General features: G+C 34.9%; 1 protein-coding gene across 1 annotated transcript in view; it reads left to right on the top strand.

The window, feature by feature from the left end:
• The first annotated feature begins 424 nt into the window (after positions 1 to 424).
• Positions 425 to 24,425, top strand: part of mgat5 (alpha-1,6-mannosylglycoprotein 6-beta-N-acetylglucosaminyltransferase) — a 112,024-nt gene continuing 88,023 nt past the window's right edge. Inside the window, exon 1 of the mRNA XM_056448423.1 lies at positions 425 to 573. The gene's annotated coding sequence lies outside the window, so the exon portion shown is untranslated. The remainder of the gene's footprint in view (positions 574 to 24,425) is intronic.

Below are 24,425 nucleotides of genomic sequence, written 5' to 3' on the forward strand. Positions count from 1 at the left end.
CTCAAGTATAGGTTAGGCCTGTGGTCAGGCCAATTAATCACCCTAAATGATTCAAAATGATCTGTTCAACTACGAACCTTCCATTTATTGTAAATTCATATTGTCTGAATCAATATTGTTATAAAAGAGTGACATTATTTGTAGGTTTCTTCAGTTCCTAAAGAGGAACTGAAGTCTTGTAGTCTTGTAGGCAAACTTGATTCCACATAACTTGATTCCTCCTTCAGTTTAGGTGTGATTAAGGTAAATTTAAGCTGCCTGAAATCAATTTATAACATAATTGAACTAATTAATTGAACAATCATTTCACCTGTGTGGTTCTATGAAGTTAGGGGTCCTCAGAGAGCGCATTAGGAAAGTTTTTACGCTTTCCAACGTCGTACGTAAAATCGCCACGCTCCCTGCGTCCTCTGTGCGTCTCGACGCTCTTTGTGTTGAATGTGATCAGACAGCGAAACGAAACACACCGACTGTTGTCAGGTGCGTGGATCCACACCGACGCCGATCACAGTGAAACCACCGGCTTTTCCACAGCATTTAACGTCCATATCATCACCCCAAATATCAAATCAGGTGGGTGTTTGTTCGGTTTTCCTTATAAACGCGTATGTAATGAAAGCAGGGCGCGTTTGGTGCGCTGCAGTCCACTGCGGAACACGCGCATATGTGTGTTAAACGTGTTTATGTATGTTGTTTATGCGCTAAAATCTGCACATTAGGTGTTGAATACCTTATTAAACTACAATGTTAGAAGTAATTACTATAGGAACAATATATGTCATTCCTATGTCGCTCATACATGGCGAAACCATCGTACTTTGATGTACTAAAATGAATGTATCATGCTTTTAACATAGGTACTTCCAAGAATACTTAGGTGCTACAGTTATACATCTTTAAGAAACCGCCGTAGTATAGCGATGGGATGTCTAAACAATGTCATTAGTGCTCCTATATGACTTTATTATGGTACAGTACGTTAGAAAACCGTTGTTCAAAAAACAGATGTCTGTAAGGTAGATTAAAGTCAAAGTACTATGTGACATAACCAACACTTTACCGTGGTAACACAACAGCGTTTTCTTTAAAGTCGTATTATTAAGTAGCCTAAGGTAAAGTGTCTTGCTCAAGGGTAAATTGGTGATCGGATCAACGTCAGGTTTCAAACCTACAACATTTGGCTTGCCATCCTAGGCCTGTAACCTTTAAGCTACATCATTTGTTCTGCCATTCGTGTAATTATTCACAACTGTTTAAATGTAATTCTGGTATGGTGTTTGGTGGAGTAGTTAAAGAACTGAGGTGATAAACTGAAGGTTTTTGTGGTCGAGTCACAGAAATAGGCTACCAGTTCATAAAACGGGACTAGTGAGATGTCATATTGTCAGTTATGCTGAATAACCATATTGTACTTTTCTGTACTACTGTTTTTAGGAACTAAAGTAACATCATATCAGATCATGGTGATACAGTGATCTTCAGAAGTGCATTATAAAAAACCTGTGATAAACTGTCTTGCTCAAGTGTAAATTTGTGGTCGAATCCATCTTCTAGGCATCAAACCTACAACATTTGGATTGCCGTTCAAGGCCTTTAACAAATCACTAAAATAAGTATTTGGACTATAATTGGTTCAGTTTTTAAAATCATCAAATTGTATTCCAGGGTGTCTTTTGGTGTAGTAATTAAAGAACTGGGGTGTCAGACAGAAGGTTTTGGTTTTGAGTCCCAGAACAGTTTATGAAGCTCACTGTGTATACTAGCATAGCTACAATATATTGTAAGTGTAATTCTAAGGTGGCTTTGGTGACTGAATTAGAGAGCTGGGGTGTCAGATGGAAGGTTTCAGGGTTGAGTCCCATGACCATTGTAAAGGTAATGTATAGATGAGTGTATTTATATAATATGGTTTATTTGTAATTCTAGGCTGTATTGGTGTAGTAGTTAAAGAGCTGGGGTGTCAGACAGAAGGTTTTAGGGTTGAGTCCCAGAACAGTTGTGAAACCTACTGTATAGACTAGCATAGTTATATAATATGGTGTAATTATAGGTTTAGGGTGTCTTTTGGTGTAGTAATTGAACAGCTTATGTGACAAACTGAAAGTTTTGGGGTTAAGTCCCATATCAGTTTGTGAAGCCTATACTGTATATACCAGCATATTTATATAATGTCTGTAATCATAATTTTAGGGTGGCTTTGGTGTAGTAATTTAAGTGCTGAGGGGAAAAAGCTGAAGGTCTTGGTGTTGAGTTCCAGAACAGTTTGTGAATCCTATTGTATAAACAAGCGTAGTTCTTTAATATGCTGTAATTATTATTCAAGGTTGGCTGTGGTGTAGTAGTTAAAAACCTGAGGTGTCAGACAGAAGGTTTTAGGGTTGAGTCTCAGAACAGTTGTGAACCCTACTTTATTGACTAGTATAGGCTTATGGTGTATTTTTAGGGTGTCATTTGAGTACTCATTAAACAGCTTGGCTTAAGGTTTTGGGGTTGAGTCCCAGAACAGTTTGTGAAGCTGTATAGACCAGCATAATTATATGATGTGCTGTAATTGTAATTCTAGGCTGGCTTTGGTGTAGTAATTAAACTGCTGAGGGGTAAAACTGAAGGTTTTAGGGTTGAGTCCCATAACCGTTTGTGAGGAGTAATATATAGAGGAATTACCAACCTATGTCACACGGGTTCCTGGTTGCAAAAAGAGACCGGTTGCAATAGCAAACGTTGTGTTGTGCGGTAGGATGCCAAATTCCAAAGTCCAAAATTCAAAAACATATCTTTAACCGTACACCACACTGCTTTTAATGCCAACCGTATGGTTTTTGGCTAAAAGGGAGCTGAATAGAGTGACGACCTAATTAAAAATGCTAGACTCTGCAGTTCTCATTTCATATCAGGTGAGTTCATGTTATGCTGAATCATACACATTACTCATTTTTGATTGCAGCAATGATTTCAGCATAAAGAGTTAAATATGGTTAATTAAACTGGGACACTGAATGCTAAGAATGAAATGTAAAAATGTAAGTTCACATACCCTGCCTTACAGGTGCAGTTTGCTGTCAGAATGCAGTTTTGCTTGTTGATGAATTCCCAGGCCTTGTATAGCTCCGTCTTCTTTCCTTGTCTTTGGCTAGACAGAACCTCAGACAACAACAAACTCTGTCCCACATCGGATGTCATTCCCTTGCTGTAAACGCTAGTGTTCCTGTTTTTTTTCTGCAACCTCGTTGCGCGCACATCCTGAATGTTTACAAACATGTTATTTCGTATTATTATTACAATCTGAAGGTTTTAGAGTCGAGTCTCAGAACAGTTGTGAAGCCTACTGTATAAACAGGCATAGTTCTTTAATATGCTGAAATTTTAATTCTAAGCTGGCTTTGTGTAGTAGTTAAAGAGCTGAGGTTTCAAACAGAAGGTTTTGCGGTTGAGCCTCTGAACAGTTTTGAAGTCTACTGTATTGATCAGCATAGTTGTATAATATGGTGTAATTTTAGGGTGCCTTTTGTGTAGTAATTAAACAACTTAGCTGAGAAACTGAAGGTTTTGGGGTTGAGGCCCAGAACAGTTTGTGTTTTATTGATCAGCATAAGTATATAATATGGTGTAATTGTAATTCTAGGGTGGCTTTGGTGTAGTAATTAAAATGCTGAGGGGTCCAACTGAAGGTTTTAGGGTTGAGTCCCAAAACAGTTTGTGAAGCCTATAGACCAGTATAGTTATATAACCTGGTGTAATTTTAGGGTCTCTTGGTGTAGTAATTAAACGGTTTGGGTGAGAAACTGAAGGTTTTGGGGTTGAGTCCCAGTTTGTGAAGCCTGTTGTGTAGACCAGTGTTTCCCAACCCAGTTCCTGAAGCACACCAACAGTAAACATTTTCAACCTCTCCCTAATCAAACACACCTGAATCAACTCAGCAGAACATTAGAAAGGACCCCAAAACCTGACACGAACGGGTCAGATAAAGGAGACATACAAAATATGTACTGTTGGTGTGTCTCCAGGAACAGGGTTGGGAAACGCTGTAGACCTACGGTGTAGACCATCATATTTATGATATGGTGTAATTGTAATTCTAGGGTGGCTTTGGTGTAGTAATTAAAATGCTGAGGGGTCCAACTGAAGGTTTTAGGGTTGAGTCCCAAAACAGTTTGTGAAGCCTATAGACCAGTATAGTTATATAACCTGGTGTAATTTTAGGGTCTTTTTGGTGTAGTAATTAAACGGCTTGGGTGAGAAACTGAAGGTTTTGGGGTTGAGTCCCAGTTTGTGAAGCCTGTTGTGTAGAGCAGTGTTTCCCAACCCAGTTCCAGAAGCACACCAACAGTACACATTTTCAACCTCTCCCTAATCAAACACACCTGAATCAACTCAGCAGAACATTAGAAAAGACCCCAAAACCTGACACGAATGGGTCAGATAAGGGAGACATACAAAATATGTACTTTTGGTGTGCCTCCAGGAACAGGGTTGGGAAGGGCTGTAGACCTACGGTGTAGACCATCATATTTATATGATATGGTGTAATTGTAATTCTGGGGGGGGGGGGGGGGGGGGGGGTATGGTGTAGTAATTAAAGCACTGAGGAGAAAAACTAAAGGTTTAGGGCTTAAGTCTAAAAACAGTTTGTAAAGAGTAATGTATAGACTACACTGTAAAAAATGAATCTTGAGGCTTGTAATTTTCATTAAAAAAATTAATGTGGTCATTAAAAATAATGAGCATATTTTCTTTAAAAAATTGATATTCTGGATTTATTATAAAATATTAAGGAGATTTCGCTAATATAACTAAGATTTTAATTTTACTTATTTTTTTAAGCAAACTAGTGCAATTATTAAGCTTAATTTGAGAAACCAGTTAAGCTAATAAAATTGAGGAAAGATGGCTTCACGTTTATTTTAAGAAAATTCACTCAATTATGTGGATTTGATTGAGATGTTTGCATTTGAATCTCAACAACGGCAGTGATCAGACGACATTTTGAAGGAGCAGATCAACAGCGAGCATGTTAAGAGGTAAGCATTAACCGTTTATAATTTTATTGTCTTAAGTTGCCTAAGCTCTTTCAGGAAAGACACGTGCTGTTCAAACTTGTTCAGGAGCTTAGTATTTGCCATATGATGTATATAGGGATACACAGGTATTTTTAACCACCCATTCCTATTTGAAATTGATTTGCTTCAATGTTCATTCTGAATTATATAATGAAGTTGAATAAATTATTTGCATCGTAATATTTAACAGCAACGATCAGGCAACAGTTAAGCAGACGAACAACAGTGAGCTTGTTAAGTGGTAAATCTAAGCTAAGCTAAGTTAGCTAGCTATTCAATGGGGTTTATGTACAGCTAGTGCTTTTCCATTTCATAAGGATCCTTTTACAGCATTGCTGATGTAATGTAATGAACTGTGTTTATATATAATACTGTACATAAATACTAATATTTGTTTGCTTCATTTTTCAGATCAATGAAGAAAACGTTCGCAGAGTTTTCCCACTAAAGAGGAGCAGTTTATTGAGGCCGATTTTGATAAAGAGAATGGGTGCCATACATCAGGTATTTTTAATAATGTTATTTGTGTATTATTATTATTATTATTATTATTATTATTATTATTATTATTATTATTATTATTACTAATTTCTACACTTTTTTGCATCAGACCTCACATTAAATCAGGGATGAATCGAGAGATGTCGTCCTCTGTTGCTGGTCTATCTGTATGAATAAGAGGAAGAGCTCATCCAGGGGTGCAATGTAAGTGTCTCAAACTGTTTCAGATATTTATGGTCTTCAGAAAACTGCATTTTATATTTTTGCATGCTTTCAAAAAAATATATATAGCTCAAGCACTACATTGTTGAATGCACTATTCCTTGTATAAACATGGTTTGTTTTTATAAATGTCTGTACACTAGTATACATTTAAACACCCTGTCCATTATAAGTCAAAATACTTGTGTATTTGTGTCAGTCAGCAACATCTACTCAAACATTATGAAGAATTCCTGTTCACAGATATAAAAAAAAATGGTTTATTTCATTAATATATTTCCTTAATGTGTTTTAGTAAACCTTAAACATTTGAAATGTACAACTGCATCATTTCAATATAATAAACGTAAATGTTTATTTTACAGTGTGGGGATGCACAGAGAATTGCTGTCTGTCAGAGGGATGACCAACCATGAGGACTTCTGCATTGTCTTGGAGGATAAGTGAGTCATGGCTAGCCTGGAAAATCTAGAATCGCTGAATTGGATTTATACAAATATTCCACAAATTAAAATCACTTACAAAAAAATGAATATTAAGTTTGCAATACACAAATTCTGTCAAATATTGTCTAAAATGTGACTATTCCTACAAAGGAAAGTTGACAGGTTAGTTTTTTCCATGACATGGATAAAGGAATTTTTATCAGAGATTAACATTGCTGTATATTTTACATAGATTTGTTTAACATATTGTACCATTTTGTTATCAGTGTAACATGTAATAAAATGATATTTGGCCTAAATGTATTGTGTATGTATTTCATTATACATTAAATATTTTACATTTTATGAATGAGTAATTTTCAGTAATAAATTTGAGTAAATGGTGATTTATTTGCATATATTATAAAAGCACATTCCACTAATAATATTAAAATCATCATCTATCACTTAAAAAAACTAGTAATTTTCACATGATTATTTCAAGTGGTTTTTGTTAAAAAAAATAAATATGAGTAAATGGTGGTGGATTTGCTTAAATTATAAAAGCACATTCCGCTAATAATATTAAAATCTTCATTTATCACTCAAAACATTTAGTAATTTTCACATGATTCATTCAAGTGGTTTTTGCTAAAAAAATCAAGTCTTGAAATTTACTTAAAAATAATACGTGCAATAGTGTTACCACAATTTTTTTTTGTAAATAGCACATAAGATTTTTTACAGTGTAGTGTAGTTACATATTGTGCTGTTGTTGTAATTGGTATAGTGTGGCTTTGGTATAGTAAATAAAGTGCTGAGGGGACAAACTGAAGGTTTTGTGGTTGAGTCCTTGAACAGTTTGTGAAGCCTACTATATAAACTAGCATAGTTCTTTAATATGCTCTAATTATTACTCTAGGGAGGCTTTTGGTGTTGTAATTTAAGAGCTGGGGTGTCAGACAGAAGGTTTTGGGGTTGAGGCCCAGTCTGTAAAGCCTACTGTGTAGACCAACAGTTGTATATATTGTGGTGTAATTGTAATTCTAGGGTGGCTTTGGTGTAAAGAGATGAAGTGTTAAACAAGGTTTTGTTTTCATAGACAAACCAAATCATGAAGGCTATATACCAGCATCATGTATTAAAAGAGTTTTTGAGATGACATATTGAAAGTTATGAAGAATATCTTGCTTTTCCACATCATATATCACTTTCTTTCTTTGGGTTTCAAATTTCACTGCATAATTTATTAAAGCGTGCAGTGTTTTATAATTGTAATATTGATGTGTATCACCACAGAAACAATATACATGATGCTTGGCCATTTTAAAGTCACTTTTATGTATTTGTTCCATCAACAACCATGCTTACTGCATACTTTTGAGTACTTTTTATTGGTGTTAAGACACAAACAAAGTTGATTGGGAGTAATTATGCTGTTTCATTCAATTCCGAAGTGGCATTAAATTAAAAATGTGACAGTCTAAGTCTTAAGGTCAAGGATTTGTTCTAATCCGTAGATTTGATTACGCACAGTAGTAATTACTAGTAACGGCTTCCCTCTGAACAGAAGATTCCCTAACGTTGAAACTCATAGGATGGAGAAATGCATATACATAACTAGCACAAAGTCCATGTTATTACAAGTTTAGGAGTTGATATTTATTTTTATAACTTCCTGTTCTTGGACTGAGGCATGATGGACTGTAAATAGTCTGTCAGAACATCGTAAATCAAGAATCTAATCTGTGGCATCAATGAATTGCTGTTGACCTTGGCTCAGTCGATAAAACCCACACCTCGACTACACTGGCTACTTCTCCGCACTTTTTGCTGTATTTCATAAAGCACTCAGTATATTCAGACCTCTCAAACCTGTATAAGAGAAGCTTTATTTGAAGTAGTTTGTGGGTTGCTTTTGGGTTGGTGGAAAAAAAGGGCAGGAATTATACAAACAGCAACTGATTTCCAGTTAACAGTGGATCAACTGTTTTACCAGAAAAGTTGGTTTGTGTGTGTTTGAATGTGCAAATGACATGTTATCCAATCAGAATGAGACACTTTTGGACAGTTTGTTTTGAGGATTTCACCTCAGGCATTGACATGAGTGTCCTTTCTTTCTTGTTTTTTTTTTTTTTTTTTTTTTTTACTCTGAGGCACAACCTGAGTGACAGCACAGTCAAATGCATAGACATTTGTGTTTTCTTCAGAACCTGTTTTTAGAAAGATATTCTTGGGAGAGTTAAAGCGGACCTATAATGCAAAAATCACTTTTTATCAGGGGTTTAAACACAGTTGTGTGGTAGCAGTGTGCGATATTTCCAGCCTCTAATGGCAAAAGTTAATTCTATTTTTTATAATCACTTGATAAAAATAGTCTGCAGAAACACTTTGATTGACTTTCTCCCTTTGTACGTGTCATCAGAGGGGAAAACCTCACCCATTAGTCACAATCTCTTCCTCGTTAGCATAAACAGCCCTGAGTGAGAAGCAGCCGTCCGCCATTAGAGTTTTCCTTTGCTGAAGATAATGTCATCACCTAAAATGCATTTTAAATGTGGAGTTTTAGCACGTAATCTCCATAGACGACCTTCTTCTGAGCCACTTATGTTTTTCGCCGAGATAACGTTAGTCCTGTTTTGAATCTGCCACTATGCTGACACGTAGGCACTTGTAGCTCCGACCTCTTTTGTAAAAAGCACAATGTAATTTCAGTTTTAAAGTAACAGTCACAACAGTCAAATTTGGATCAAAGACTAAGAGGGCCAGTTTCGAAGAGTTCTAAAACATAATTTGTGTGGTATTTTGAGATAAAATGTCTTGCAAAAAGGGGCATAATAGGTCCCCCTTAAAACTGCATGTCCCGAAAAGCATTGCTGTGGCGGTAACTTTGGAAATCTGGTAGCTGTGAATTTTAGAAAAGATTTTTTGAGGCTTAAAACCGTTTCTGTCACCAACCGCACAATGTTTTAAACTCCAATACATTCTGTATTGTGAACATTTCTTCAACACAATTGTTTTGACAGCAGGCCTCTGCGGGAATAATTTCGCTTGCATGTGTAGTTTAGGATAAGGCCTTTTTTTTGGCCTGGAGTAAAGGGCTCGCTCAGTGGAGTCAAACTCTTGTGGAGTTTGGCTGTCAAATATCAGTTGCAATATTTGGACTGAAGCTCTTGTAAAAACTTCCTGATTGCATAATGCCCATATTCTGTGTTTTGATACTTTTTGAGAATTTTAATGTTGTTTGAATGCTATTGGTTGTCTGTTTGGTGAATTTGTCAGATCTTAAAGGGGAAGTTCACCCAAGTTCTCTCTCATTCAGGATATTAAACGCACCTTTTCTTAAGGAAAGCCTTAAGTGGGATTTTTAGGTAAAACTGTGGTCACTGGGGATTCAGAAAATTCAAGTGAACTGCTACAGATACTTTGAGAGTTGAGGAAAAAACACAGACAGGCTACACTACATTAATACCTGTACCTCCTGACAATATATTGAAGTCTTATATAGCAAAATGATCAGTCAGTGCTCTAAATGTCTAAACACAAATAGTTGCTTTTTGTTCTTGGTTATTTTTTTTGTGAGAGAGAAACTTGACTCTTAAAGGCATGTGATTGGACCAAATTCTGTCTAATGCAGGATGAGGTCATCAATATTTTTTGCTTATTTACCTGTTAGAGAAGAACTTTTAAAGTTTTAGGTTTGGAATGGAAATCTTCAATTTGAGTCTTTTGTTTTCTTGGGCGAGAGCAATTTAACCCTAGAAGGCATGTGATTGGACTGAATTTTGTGTTGTGCAGGATGAGGTCATCAATATTTGTTTTACTTCATTTCTTGTTTGAGAAGAACTTAAAAGTTAAAAATTCTAATTTAAAATTTAGAGTCTTTGTTTTTGTTTATTTTCTTGTGGGGAGATAAATTTTAACCCTAGAAGGCATGTGATTGGTCAGAGTTTGGTCTAGTGCGAGATGAGGTCATCAGTATTTTTTTGCTTAATTTCCTGTAAGAGAGGAACTTTACATTTTAAATTCAGAATGGAATTTTTTTTAAATTTGAGTCTTTGTTTTTTATTTTCTTGGGGGAGAGAAATTTAGCCCTAGAAGGCATGTGATTGGACCGAATTCTGTCTAGTGCAGGATGATGTCATATATACATTTTTTTTTCTTGAGGGGACAGAAATGTAGAGGGCATGCGAGTGGACAGAATTCTGTCTAGTGCAGGATGATGTCATCAATTTTTTTTGCTTATTTTCCTGTTTGAAAAGAACTTTAAATTTTAAATAAGGAATTAAAATGTTCAATTTGAGTCTTTGTTCTTGTTTATTTTCTCGAGATAGACATTTAGCTCAAGAAGGCATGTCATTGGACATAATTCTGTCTAATGCTGGATAACGTCATCAATATTTTTCATTCATTTACCTGTTAGAGAAGAACTTTTTAAATTGTAAATGCGAAATGAAAATTGTCTTTTGAATCTTGTTAGCTTGTTTTAGAATTTTCCAAAGGACACATTTGCCTTGCATGGTCATGTATGTCTCTATTGGTATATGTCATTTGCATGTATTTCCAAGGCATGGTTAATTTCTTTTGTATCTGGCATGAGTGACTAGACCAACCTGTTCCTTAAACAGACAATGATCAGAACAAATTCATTATCTTTTTTTTTAATGTGGGAAGCCTTAATAACAAAGACCAACGGAAAATGCAGTGGTGCATCTTGTATGTTAAATATACTTGCAAACTTGGGTTGTATTACAAACCTGTGTCAACAATTGCAGCCATAAATTAAATTTTACTCAACTACTTGTTATGTTTAAGTACAAATAGAGTGTAATGACTCTTTTTGTGACACTGTGCTAACATTGGCTGCTTAAACAGATGCTAAGACAAAATTTATTATAGTAATGTTGACTGGGTAAACATGCAAGATTCAACTCAGGAACTTGGATCATTGTAAAAGAATCATTACAACTAGAAATTGCAAGGCTTAATTGGTACTTGTATTAAAATTACTGAAAAAAGTAGTATATTGCTTTATTTGGAATCTCGTTAACATACAAAGAGGAATACTCGTTATGTTTAAGAACATAGTAAGTGATGGAGGCGGAAAGGATATGCAGTTTTATCAGAAACATAGTTTGTGTATGCTAATTTAATCAAGGCTAATTTGCAACTACTAAAGCACTTAACTGATAGTTAGCTGAACTGTGTGTTTGACAAGCATATTAACCCTTTGAATGTTCTCAGTACAGTACAATAACCTCTTTGACCATGTCCTAGTCAGAACGAGCGCTGGTGCCTATTGTAAATTATTCATCAGCATTTTTCCAAAGTTGTCCTATAGTTACGCAAGTTTCCGAAGAAAAAGGCTCTTTCTTTGTGTTCTAACTCTATTTCAGGCACAGTTGTAGTATTCAGGCCAGCGTTTCAACATTGAGGGACAAAACTGGAGAAATGGCATTCTTGATCCGAGATGCCGGGAACTCTGAAGAATGAGGATGTATATTCTTGTAAATTCACGCTATGTTGCAACAGTAATAATCATTTTGGTTAGATTCATCCATGTGTATTATACAGTTGAAGTCAGAATTATTAGCCCCCCTGTTTATTTTTCCCCTCAATTTCTGTTTAGCGGAGAGAATATTTCTTCAACATAATTCTAAACATAATAGTTTTAATAACTCATTTCTAATAACTGATTTATTTTACTTTGTCATGATGACAGTAAATAATATTTGACTAGATATTTTTCAAGACACTTCTATACAGCTTAGTGACACTTAAAGGTTTAACTAGGTTAATTAGGTTAACTTGGCAGGTTAGGGTAATTAGGCAAGTTATTGTATAACTATGGTTTGTTCAGTAGACAGTCGAAAAAAATTTGCTTAAGGGGGCTAATAATATTGACCTTAATGTTCATAAATTAAAAACTGCTTTTATTCTAGCTGAAATAAAACAAATAAGACTTTCTCCAGAAGAAAAAATATTATCAGACACACTGTGAAAGTTTCCTTGCTCTGTTAAACATCATTTGGTAAATATTTAAAAAAGAAAGAAAAATTCAAATGGGGCTAATAACTGGAGAACTTCAACTGTAGATGTAGTTTGACACTTTATAGGGTCAAGAAGCATATATTAATTTTTCTTAATTTGCAATGTAAATAATTATATATTAAATGCTCTTTAAATGTATATTTTATTAAAGGTAAAAAATATATATTTTATTCTGATGTTCTCCAATAACCAATGAGTGCCTTTTTATATGTGCTTTAAGTCCACATGAACTAGAAGTTGTTGCAGATTTTTATTCCAGTATGATGATGATGTGAAATGGAATATTAAGTAGGGGGCGGGGTTTTATTTTTGAGCTCCTCCTCTCTTATTTCACTTGCAGCAAACTGATGGTTTGAGGGGCTCAGCTAAAGGCTGATTTATACGTTTGCAAAGCTCCATGATTGGTTGGCTTGGTTGCTGTGACCAGTGTGGGCGGTGCTGAGAGCCGCGCGAACCCATTTGAGCGAGTGTTTACAAGTGTCGAGTCCCGTGAAGTAGCTCTAGATGGAAACCGTTGTTTTGTGTTTACCTCATGATTAAAGTTGTTGCACGTCTGCCAGTTCCCACCTCTGAATGAGCGGGTTTTAGCTATTTGTACATTAAGGTAGTGTTCAGAAAAAACAAAACATCCCTGAAGAAACTCGACACAAAGGAACATAACCTACTGCCAGATAGCGTTTCGGAAGTGTTATTGCAGAGGAACACGCACAGCATGCAAAAGTAGGGTTGTCATGAAACTGGAATTCGATACTAATTTTACATTTTAAAAACATCAATTTCCCATGAACATTTGAGCACTGTGGAGCAAGTTCTTAAACAGCGCTGATTTGCCATTTGTGTTTATGTGCTCAACAGAAATGACTGTAATTGGCCGTGAAGGTCATCGATTCACAGAACTCACCGCTGTTTACTGAGTGTAACCACAAATACAGGGAGCGTTTTAAAGCTGCGATTCATCAGCAAATTGCTTGTATGTCAGCTTATCGACAAACCAGCTGATCGACGTGACTTCAGTCAGTACTGACAGTACCGATTGGTATGGAATTCCAGTATCATGACAACCTATGCAGAAGTGTAAATGCACAACTATACACAAGACGGGCACCGTTGGTCACGCTGATCACTCGACGCAGAAGTGTAAATCAGCCTTAATCCGTCAAGCTAACATCATCAGGGAACATCCTGTCGTTCCAGAGCGGAAGCAAATTGTTCGGTTTTTTTTATTTTATTTTATTTTATTTTATTTTTATTTAAAAATTACCAAAAATAAAACTTACATGAATACCTGCCAGTTCATTTACTGAAGAGTTAAGATTAACAATATGTAATGCTAAAATAAACTTGGGCTTTAATGGAGTCGTATTGTTATACTGTCAAATGTAAATTAAAATGTAAGTCCAGATAGCCTTTTCCTTGGGAAAAGATAGCACAGTATGTTTGCTTATCTCGAGACCTAGTGTGTACAAAGGTCAAGCTTACATTGATATCTTCTGTTTTCAGAAAAAAAGTCTTTATTGCAACAGAAACCAAACTGTTAAACATATTCTTGTGGAATGCCCCATTTTTAATGTTATCAGACAACAATTTTTATCGGGACACACTTTAAATGAAATATTTTTAAATGTGAATCCATCTAAAATTGTACAATTTTTATCAAAAGGAAACCTTAAACCGTTTTAGATTTTTATCTTGTATATTATCATTATTATTATGATTATTTATGTATTTTACCTTTGTATATTATTTACTGCTGTTAATTACTTTTAATTGTTAGAATATTTTTTAATTATAGAATAATGGTATTTATAAAACATGTTAAACTTGATCTATTTATTTTTTACCATGACATAGCCATAAAAACTGAAATGGCAATAAAATTAAAACTCTCGCTCTGTTTTCAGAAAGAACATTTGCAAGCCTGTAATGCATTATAATGGTAAAGAATAACTATGAAAATGTCTGTAAATTGTTAGCAATTACACCCTAATCTTAGATCAAAACAACAATTGAGTTTATAGAAGAGCAGAAGAGTTCAACTTAATCCTTAAAGTACTTTTCAATTATAAAACTAAGTAGTTTGGCTCATCTCTGCTAATAATTTTGAGGGATTTTTAATAAGCGGTCTCTTGTTTTATTGGCAAGACTTTATACTGTTCACTGTAGTTACAGTCAGTTTATAGCTACAGATTAAGTTTAAGTTTTAATACAATCACACTCGATGTACATTTCTACCAGCAGTATATTCTTGAACAGTACGTCTGTGGATTAAGAACAAGCATGACTAAGATTTATCTTGGGTCTTGGCTGGTTTTGGTTGGTTTTGAATACTACGCAAATTAATTCTCCTATTTAGATTTCTTTAAAATGAAAGTGCTTTGTAATCCTTAAACAGAAGTGTAAGTTTCATATTAGAAAAGTTAGTATAAAACCATCAAAGTAGATTCCTACAGTCAGTGCTTTGTTGTTAGTATAAATTGAAAAGCCTGAGGCTCTTTTATAAAGTACAAAAACTGACTTAAGATTTGTCAAGATCTAATGTCAACAGTGATTATTACTGTATTTAACCCTGTTTAATGGTTTTATTGATATGAGATTTTAGTAATAGATAAACTAGTAAATGCAGAGCAAAATGGGTAAGTACAAGTAAATATACACCTTTTGTGTTTGTTTTTAGCAAGATTATCTAATTTGCTCACATTTTTTGAGTAACAATTACAAAACGTTAATTCGTCCTATTTTAAACTATTAAAATACCCCAAAACCAATATCGTTTTTTTCTTTAGCGCTTTAACAATGTAAATTGTGTCAAAGCAGCTTAACATAGAAGATTGTAGTAAATTGAAACTGAAACAATAATATTTTTACCAACAGGATACAATTTAATATTTAAACAATAACGGTCTGGATTAAGAACAAAATACGGCAAACAAAATGTTGAGTCAAATAGAGACCTGCACACACACGGGAGTACCACAGGACCCAACAGGCACAATTTGATGGATGAGTGCTGGTGGTATGTGTGGGTTGTGGGAGGATACAATTGTTTGCAGGAAAATTCCGCGCTTTCTGAAACCGTATTTTGCTCTTGGTCTAGTTAACCACTTGACAAACCAATGTTTATCACTATTTTGTTTCATTGCACAATTGTTAGCCTAATTCTACTGCTCTGACTGTATTTCTATGTTCTGAAAAACTTCTTGTTATTGTTTATGTACATCACTTTATTTAATGAAACTCAAATAAAGCTAAACGTATTTGTTTATTGTCAGTTTCTCTTTTATTTATATTTAAAATGGAAGCAAGTGAAGCAAATAACAGAGTAGCAGGGGCTTTTGAGCGGGACAGCTAGAATATTGCAGGGGTGAGTGGCAGGAAAAAAAACATTCTTGTGTGAGAGAGATAGAATCTTGCATCTTTTATTAAAATACCATGCAGCAATACTGGAATAATAATTTATGAACAACTTATTCAGATTCAAATTTCTGTATTGTAAGTAGAGGTTGCACCGACTCTGCCCGGACGCTTTTTGATTGACGTCGACTAGTCGCGCTGCACAAATCACGTAGTTTTACCTGACTTGAAATGACTAACACTATAAAATCTATAAATTTCTGTTATTGTTACATTCTTACTCGAACGTAGGGCTGGGCGATTTGGCCTAAAATCAAAATGAATAATTAAACATGTTAACTCCATTATGATTAATGAACGATTATTTTACTTAATTATAAAAAAAATTGCACTTATAGTTCACTGACAAGCGAATGTTGCATTATTAACGAAATGAAAGTGTTGACAGTGCATTTGTTTTGGACTGAAATCAGTCATTGGAAATGTTGCGTTGTTTTTGCGACGTGTTATGAGATCAAACAGCATGTGACTAATATTTGTCCTGCAAATAAATCGCAAATTGTGGTGCGTTGCAAAACATTTGCATCTTGTGTTGTATTGATGACGTCAACTCGACTTTGATAACATAAGTCAACTTACAAAAATCTAAAGCCGTTCAACCCCAACTTGTAAGTAACAATAACTTTTAATTATTGACACTATTAAATATTAACATTTTTATATTTACTTTAAGATGTTTTAGTAATACTTGAACAGACATTTTAATAATAAATATGCATTTATTATTAAATATATATTCAAATATTCGGAGCAAAATAAATAGTGCAATAGTCACTTTTAACAAAACATTTCTATGAAATAACCTATTTACATTTTCACAACCAGTACTTTGTAGAAATAATTGAACAAAGTTGGAGGATAAAGAACCAAAAAAGACTTAATTTTTGTCTCATTAATGTTATTATGCGTCTCCCTTTTCTGTAAATCACAGTATTAGTAATTTTCTGATATTTTTGATGTCGTCTTAATCATTTTTATCAGGATTTTACACAGTTTGTTTGAGTAACATCCAAGTACAGTTTAAAGTGAAGTCAATCCTGTTTTACCAACAGTGCTTTGTTGTAATAGTGAACAAACATAAACATTTAAGTGCTTACACCACAGAAAATAATGCGCAAGATTTGGTGACTAAAAGGTTTTTGCTTACTGTTTTGCAAAATCTTTGACTTATTTCACTGCAATTCTTACTATAGTAACTATTGTTCCAGCCACTCTCAATACCGATAAATGGGTGTGCAACTTTCTTATTGATAACTTTCTAACATATCATTTTTCGGGGACAGTATAGTCTTTGTTTGGTCATTTTTAAATGTGATAATGATATGATATATGAGTTGGCTATATTTATATATATATATATATATGTAATCTCACAGGGATTGCATCTAAACTTGCTTTATGTACTGTAAGTATCAGATTTAAGAAAGGAAAAAATAGGTCATGACCTGTTTTCTTTGTGCTCCTGTGGCAGTTTTTTTTGCTCTTTGTTGCTGTTTACTGTAAAATGTTCTGGTTTTCCATTACAAACGTCAACTATACAGCACTTAAAACATGACGTTTGCTGTTTGTTCTGAAATGACAGCTGAAATGTCACAATTCTTTAGTTTTCGGGACAACTTGGTGGTTTTATGTTTATGTTGTAAAATAAATTCGGTTATTTTAATCGATTTGTATTGAGACAACATAAAGTAATGTGTTGGACCCCAGCATTTTTACAGCACTCCAAAAAATATGTTTCCTATTTGTTCAAACTCCCTTTTTTTTTAAATGAGCTGAAACGACACAATTCTTGAGATTTCTTTGGGACGACTTAATTGTTTTATCTTCAATTCATTTAAATTTGTAAAAACCAATAAGTTACCTTAATTCCGTCATGTTGACCCAACACAAATTGATTGTGTGGAACTCCACGTTTTTTTTTATAGCGAGAGCAGGTTTTTATGTTTTCTCTGTGAGAGTGACAGATAAGTTGATAGAGGGTAGATAGGGAAAAGTCAGTAGATAAGTCTATAGATGGTAGATCGGGAAAAGTTAATAGATGGTAGATAGGGAAAAGTCAGTAGATGGTAGATGAGATAAGTAGGTAGATAAGTCGATAAATGGTAGATAAGAAAAGTCGGTAGATAAGTCTATAGATTGTAGATAGGGAAAATTCGTATATGATTGATTAAAAAAAGTCAGTTGATAAATGGTAGAAAGGAAAAAGTCAATAAATGGAAGATGGGGAAAAGTTAGACAGGTAGATAAGTTGATAGAGGTTAGATAGGAAAAGTTGGTAGATTAAGGAAAGTCAGTAGATAAGATAAGTCGATAGATGGTAGATAAGTTGACCGATGGTAGATAAGAAAAGTCAGAAGATAAGTTGACAGATTGTAGATAGGGAAAAGTCGGTAGATGATAAGTCGACAGATGGTGGATAAGAATAGTCTGTAGATAAGTTGATAGATTGTAGATGGGGAAAAGTCGGTAGATGGTAGATGATGATAAAAAAAAAAAAAAAAAAGTTAGTAGATAAGAATATTAGGTAGAAAAGTCAGTAGATGGAAAAAAAAATAACTTGATTTTGTCTTATTTTGCATTTAAAAGCGACTAAAATATTGGTTTGCCTGTTCTGTACACAGTAAAAAAAAAAAAAAAAAAATTTATTTTGCAATTTTAGCAAGATTTTATATAGTCAACTAATACAAAAATCATCCTCATTTAGTTTTCAACTATTCAATTAATCCTCTTTAGATTTTTGTTAATATTACTTTGGTAATACACTCAAAGAGAAAATGATTTATAGGATTTACTACTTTTTTTTTAAGGCAAGTATTTTTCAAACAATTTATTTGAGCCAAATTTAAACAAACAAATTAAGTTGAACATTACTAAATTTAATTTGTTTAAATTCAGCCCATATAAATTGTCTACTTGAAGTGTACATGAATAAACAAAAATGCGATTTAATTAGAAAATAATGAGCAAGATTTGTTCAAAGTAAATTAAATTGTAATTTTTTTTGTTGCTATTTTGTACAGCTTACTACACAAGACTTACTATTGTTCTAGCCACTCTTAATTCTGAAAAATGGGTGTGTACCTTTCTTATTGATAATTTTCGCCGAAAACGATGTATCATATCATATTTCTGGGACACTATGATCTTTGTTAAATAACTATGAGTTATGACATATGAGTGGGCTGTTTTGTGTGTTGAGTGTGTGTTTTGACCCCAGGGGTTGGAGATATACCCCTGCTAAATGCCAGTATCTGGTATTCTTAACCTAATGGAAAAATAGGTCTTGACCTGTTTTCTTTGTGGTCCTGTGGCAATTTATTTTAGCTCTTTGTTGCTGTGTGCTAAATGGGAAAGGATTCTGGTTTACCACTAGATGTGTCCGCTATACTGGGCAGGTTTTTATGTTGTGTGTGTGTGTGATTCATGTTGAAGAATGTGTTTATTAATTAATATTTTGTAGCATGTGTGGGATGTTTTGGGTGCGTCCAACATGTTTATTTTGGCAAAGAAAGGACGTAACCCTGTGGCTATCAGTGTGAATACTTGTTCAAGAGGTATCTCTGCTATGCAGTCCTTTCTAGCAATAAAAGACAAAATTCAAAGTCTTTCTCTTTTTGAGGGATTTCATAAGTGCATTACGATCAAAAACAGCCCTTTTCCTTTTTGTCTTTCTTTAGGCACTCGCGACTCCTTGTGAATAATTGATTTGTTTGAGTTCTTTTTCCTTTTTGACTGAAGTTTGTGTGTGGGGTAAAAACTTTCCGACATTTCTTAACACTGAAACTACCAGAATTGGATAACTATTCTTAGCTTTCTCATGTTCTCAAGACGTTATATTATCACGTCATATTTATATCTATTAAGATATTAATGTCTGTCGGAAAATTTTATGGAGTCATTACAATATTTGGTAATACAGGCCATAAATGTATAGTTAGGCTACTAGACCACCTGCGAAAGTCTGCGTTTCAGTTTCACAAGCAGGAGAGCAAGGGTTTTTTCTTTTACAGCACTAAAATGTTGTTTTGAAAGTGATGTATGAAGTAAACTTGTGTTTTTGCTATCAGACTATTATGTTTGTTTGTAGGAAGTTGCTAGGCAACAGAGGCATGCGTATTTAAAGTCATAGGGAAAGGGAGCAGACACCTGAAATGCATACGGTCATTTAGAGCTCTATGATAATTAAAGGTAGAAATACACTTAGCACTTTTGTGTTTTGTAATTTAAATAAAATGGCAACGTTAGCAATAAATATACACATATTTAGGAAAAGTCATGATATTAGAGAAATGTGGGTTTTATTTCAACAAAGTTAAGAAATTACAAAAATTAAAAATGGTCAAAATGATCACCTTGGTAGTTCTAGTTTTGAAGGGATAGTTCACACTACGGCTGTTAGTCAAAATTGAATCGCTTAGTCGTCATCTTCTTTGTGTTGGTCTTCTTGGTCGTCCTCTTCTTTGTCTTCTTGGTCTTAGTCGTCGTTATCTTCGTCCTTATGGTCGTCGTCATCATCTTCATCTTGGTCTTTATCCTTATGGTCGTCGTCATCATCTTCATCTTGGTCTTTATCCTTATGGTCGTCGTCATCTTGGTCTTTGTCTTCATCCTTATGGTCGTCGGCATCTTCTGCGTCTTGGACAACATCTCAGTCTTAGTCTACATTGTCTTGGTCTTTGTTGTCATCTTCTTTGTCTTGGTCTTCTTAGTCTTTATCTTTGTCCTTATCTTGGTCGTCATTGTCATCTTTGTCCTTACCGTCATTGTCATCTTTATCTTGGACATCAGTTTGGACTTCTCCGTCTTAGTTGTCATCTTTTTTTTTAATTAACACTTACTGCATTTTAGCAGTAAGAAGCTACAATACAGATTTTTGAGCTGAAGCTTGACTACAAAATTAAATCTCAAATCAAAATCGCAATTAGATTTTTTGCTCAAATCGCACAGCCCTAGTTCACACAATGATTTCAGTGTATTGTCAGGAGTCATGGTTATTTCTTTGTTTTATCTGTAAAGGTTGCTTTTGACTATTAAGGCTGAGACATACCAAGCCTACAGTTAGCTGTTAGGCTTCTTCAGGTTGTTGGTTAGCATCACCTCATGGGTTTAATGTTGGGAGTCATGGCCTGATTCAGTAAGTAAAATTGGCGTCAACTGAAGTGAGTGCTCTGATTGGTTATTCAGTAACGAATCAGAGCATGAGATCGAAAGCTGAAGTGATGTACCAAAGTAAACAATTCAAGCCAAGAAGGAACACACAGAAACCATCTGTAATCTCACTATATTTCTCAAATATTTCAATTTTTTTTTTTTTGCGATGATCATGATAAAATAAACGAGTAATATAATTTTTTTTCTGATTTAATTAAATCTTTCTCAGTCTAAAACATTCTGTCAGGATGCAAACATTTAAAGGTGGCTATAAAGATCGTAAGACCTAATGTGATTTTGTCGAACTTGGATAACCTATGCATTCAACACACAAATGTTTGGTAAATCAAATAAATTAAATTTATCACACCTCTCTGTGATATCGATTTTGCTTGTACTATTTTATAATTATATTTTTAGAGGTTTTTTTATTTAAGAGCTGAGAGAGGGGAAGGATGAGCATAGGACCTCAAGCCAGGAATCGAACTATCGTGCTTATATGTCGGCGCACTTAACCACTAGGCTATTGGTACCAACTTGCATCAAATGTTTTTACAAATTTGTATTGTTTGAGACTTTTAACACGCTACGATTTCTATAATGTAGAAAATGTTATTGAAAATGTGAAATATGGATGAAAATGAGTCATTTATACCATAAATTAATTGAATTAGACTCATTTTTACATTTAAAATAATTACTTACTGTCATTTAAATTTAAAACGCTGAAGAAAAGTTGATCTTCACCAAAGTTCTAGTTCAAATTTAGTTTATTACACAGTGTGCAATATGTTGTGCCGCATTTTATTTGTCAAAGTAACAGTCAGTAGTTTAATAGCTTTTATTCTCATTGATTTCGTATTATAAGATTTATTAAATTTGTAAATTGTTAAGCGCTTTCATTTGGTCACCACAGTTTAGATCATTTACGTAACATTTTCAACTAAAAATGTCTATTAAAATGTCTAGATGTAAATGTCTAAAATGTTTGGCTTTAATTCTTCGTTTTGGTTTTCTCTGTCCACTCCTCATTTAAAAACGTTAACAATAAAAGCTGTCTAATAGTAGAAGCTGAAGTGTTCTTACACTGACATTTATTCCTGCTATAATATCACCTCACCTGCAACAACTGTTTATTCAGGCTGTAACTTTTCTGCTGTCACTTTAACTCAAGGGTGTGTGTGTGACAGATTTGAGAGGGTTGTAAAGAACTGCTTCACGCCTTGTCTTTTTATTGGCGTATTTAACTTTATTCATTAAACAACATGGTAAATATCAAAGGTCACAAAGTGCAGTGAAGAGATTGGGCAACGTTTCTAAAACTGGAAGCACAGGATTAAACGGTCATCAAGGTTTCAACCGCATCAGAATGTCAACAGTTTGTGTGTATTTAGCCTTTGTGCCCGTATGATTTTAGTGGCGAACCTTTTCGCTGACTGTATTTAAATCTCTGCCCGAATGCAAACAAGCTCTGTTTGCGTTCATGTAAAACAGCTATTTGTCTTTCATTCTAAATCATATCAGTCCAGGTTCGCTTTTAACATTTCCGTCCTTCCCTTTGGTCTCCTTAAAGTGCCACCACATTGGTCTGTTTCATCCATTGATCTCTGTTTAATCCCATAACAATGTGAAACGCTAGAGACCGTATTATGACCCTGGATATGTGGTTATCCATTATGATGTCACAGTTGTAGTGGGGTTGCCTGGCAGCACAGATCGAACAGGATCATTTCATTTGCATACTTTGCTGTAGAGACACTGAAGTTATGTGCGTTCAATTTATATGCTTCTTTTGAATGGTTGCTAGGGTCAATTGAATGGTTGCTAGGGTTATTTAGGCAGTTTTAGGCTCTTGTGGATGGTTGTTAGGAACATCGGGGTTATTTCTAGTGTCTGGAGGGTGGTTGTTAGTGAAGTAGCCCTAAAATCACCCAAAACACCCTAGTAACCATCAACATTACTAGGGTGTTTTGGGTGGTTTTAGGGCTACGTCAGTGATTTGGTCACTATTAGGTTTTTCTATGGTAAATTGAGTGATTTCTGGGTAGTTTAAAGTGGTTACCGGGAGATATTTGAAGACATTTAGGTGGTTTACAAGTTAGGGTAACTTGAGTCGTTGCTAGGGTAATTTAGGCAGTATTTTTTTTTAACTTTTGAGGATTTTGTTGCTAGGGTCACTAGCTTGGGTGTAATGCTGTTTTTCTGTGATGATGGCATGAATTGTGTTTTGGGTGATGATCAGAACCTTTTTTTTGGTGGTTGCTAGGGTCAGTTTGCCGTTGTTTTTGTATATTTTTTGCATATTTTGGGTGGTTACTATCAGGGATCATATCAAGGAAATATTTGGGTGGCTACTAGTTAGGTTCACTTGAGTGGTTGTCATCAGATCGTCATGTATTTTTTTTGGGGGGGGGGGGGGGGGGGGGGGTTACTAGTGTCACCTGGTGGATGCTACTGGGTTTTTATTTTTTATTTTTTTTATTTTGTCATTTGAGTAGTAGCTTGGTTATCTGGGTCATTAGGTGAGGGTTAGCTTGATTATCTGAGTAATTTCTAGGATCTTATTGATAGTTTCTAGGGTCTTTTTTTGTGTGTCTCTTGGGGTCTTTTGGGTAGTTATTTGAGACTTGTGTTTTAACTGTTGTCATGTCTTGATTATGGTCACTTTACTTGAGTTGGTTGCAAGGGTTCTTTGGGTAATTTCTAATCTCTGTTGGGTGGTAACCATGCACATATCCAAGACCTTAAGGGTGGTTACTACCAGGCAAATATCTAGAGCATTTTTGGGTGGTTACTAGTTAGTCACTTGAGGGGTTGTCGGGGTCATCACATGGTTCATGGTTGTTGTTTTTTTTAAGGGTGGTTGTTAGGAATTAAAGTTGTGACCAGGGTCACCTGGCTGGATGTTATTTGGTTATTTTCTGGTGTCATTTGAGTGGCTGCAAGTTGAGTGTTAGGTTGGCCCGGGATAATTTCTGTGATCTTTTTGGTAGTTGCTAGGCCCTTTTTTGGGGTGTCTCTTAGGCTCTATTGGGTAGCTATTTAGGACATTTGGGTAGTAACCAATGTCATATCTGAGACCTTTTAGGAGGTTAGTGGTTAGTCACTTGAGTTGGTTGCAAGGATTCTTTGGGTAATTTCTAATCTCTGTTGGGCAGTTGCAAGGCACCCATCTAGGACCTGGGTGGTTACTACCAGGCTCATATCCAGGACATTTTTAGGTGGTTACTAGTTAGGGTCGTTTGAGTGGTTGTCGGGGTCATCATGTGGTTCATGTTTGTTTTTACGGTGGTTGTTAGGAATTTAAGTTACCTGGGTCAGCTGGGTGAATGATATTTTATTATATTTTTGTGTCATTTTAGCGGTTGCTTGGTGAGTGTTAGCTTGGCTCATATCCAGGACATTTTTGGGTGGTTCTAGGGTCACTTGAGTGGTTTTCAGGGTCATCAAGTGGTTCATGTTTGTTTTTTAGGGTGGTTGTTAGGAATTTGAGTTGTGACCAGTGTCACCTGGGTGGATGTTATTTGTTTGTGTGTCATTTGAGTGGTTGCTAGGTAAGGGTCATTTCTTGGATCTTTTGGTCGTTGCTAGGCCCTTTTTGGGGGTC

This window comes from Danio aesculapii, chromosome 22, assembly GCF_903798145.1.
Source record: "Danio aesculapii chromosome 22, fDanAes4.1, whole genome shotgun sequence".
Taxonomy (NCBI): Eukaryota; Metazoa; Chordata; class Actinopteri; order Cypriniformes; family Danionidae; genus Danio; species Danio aesculapii.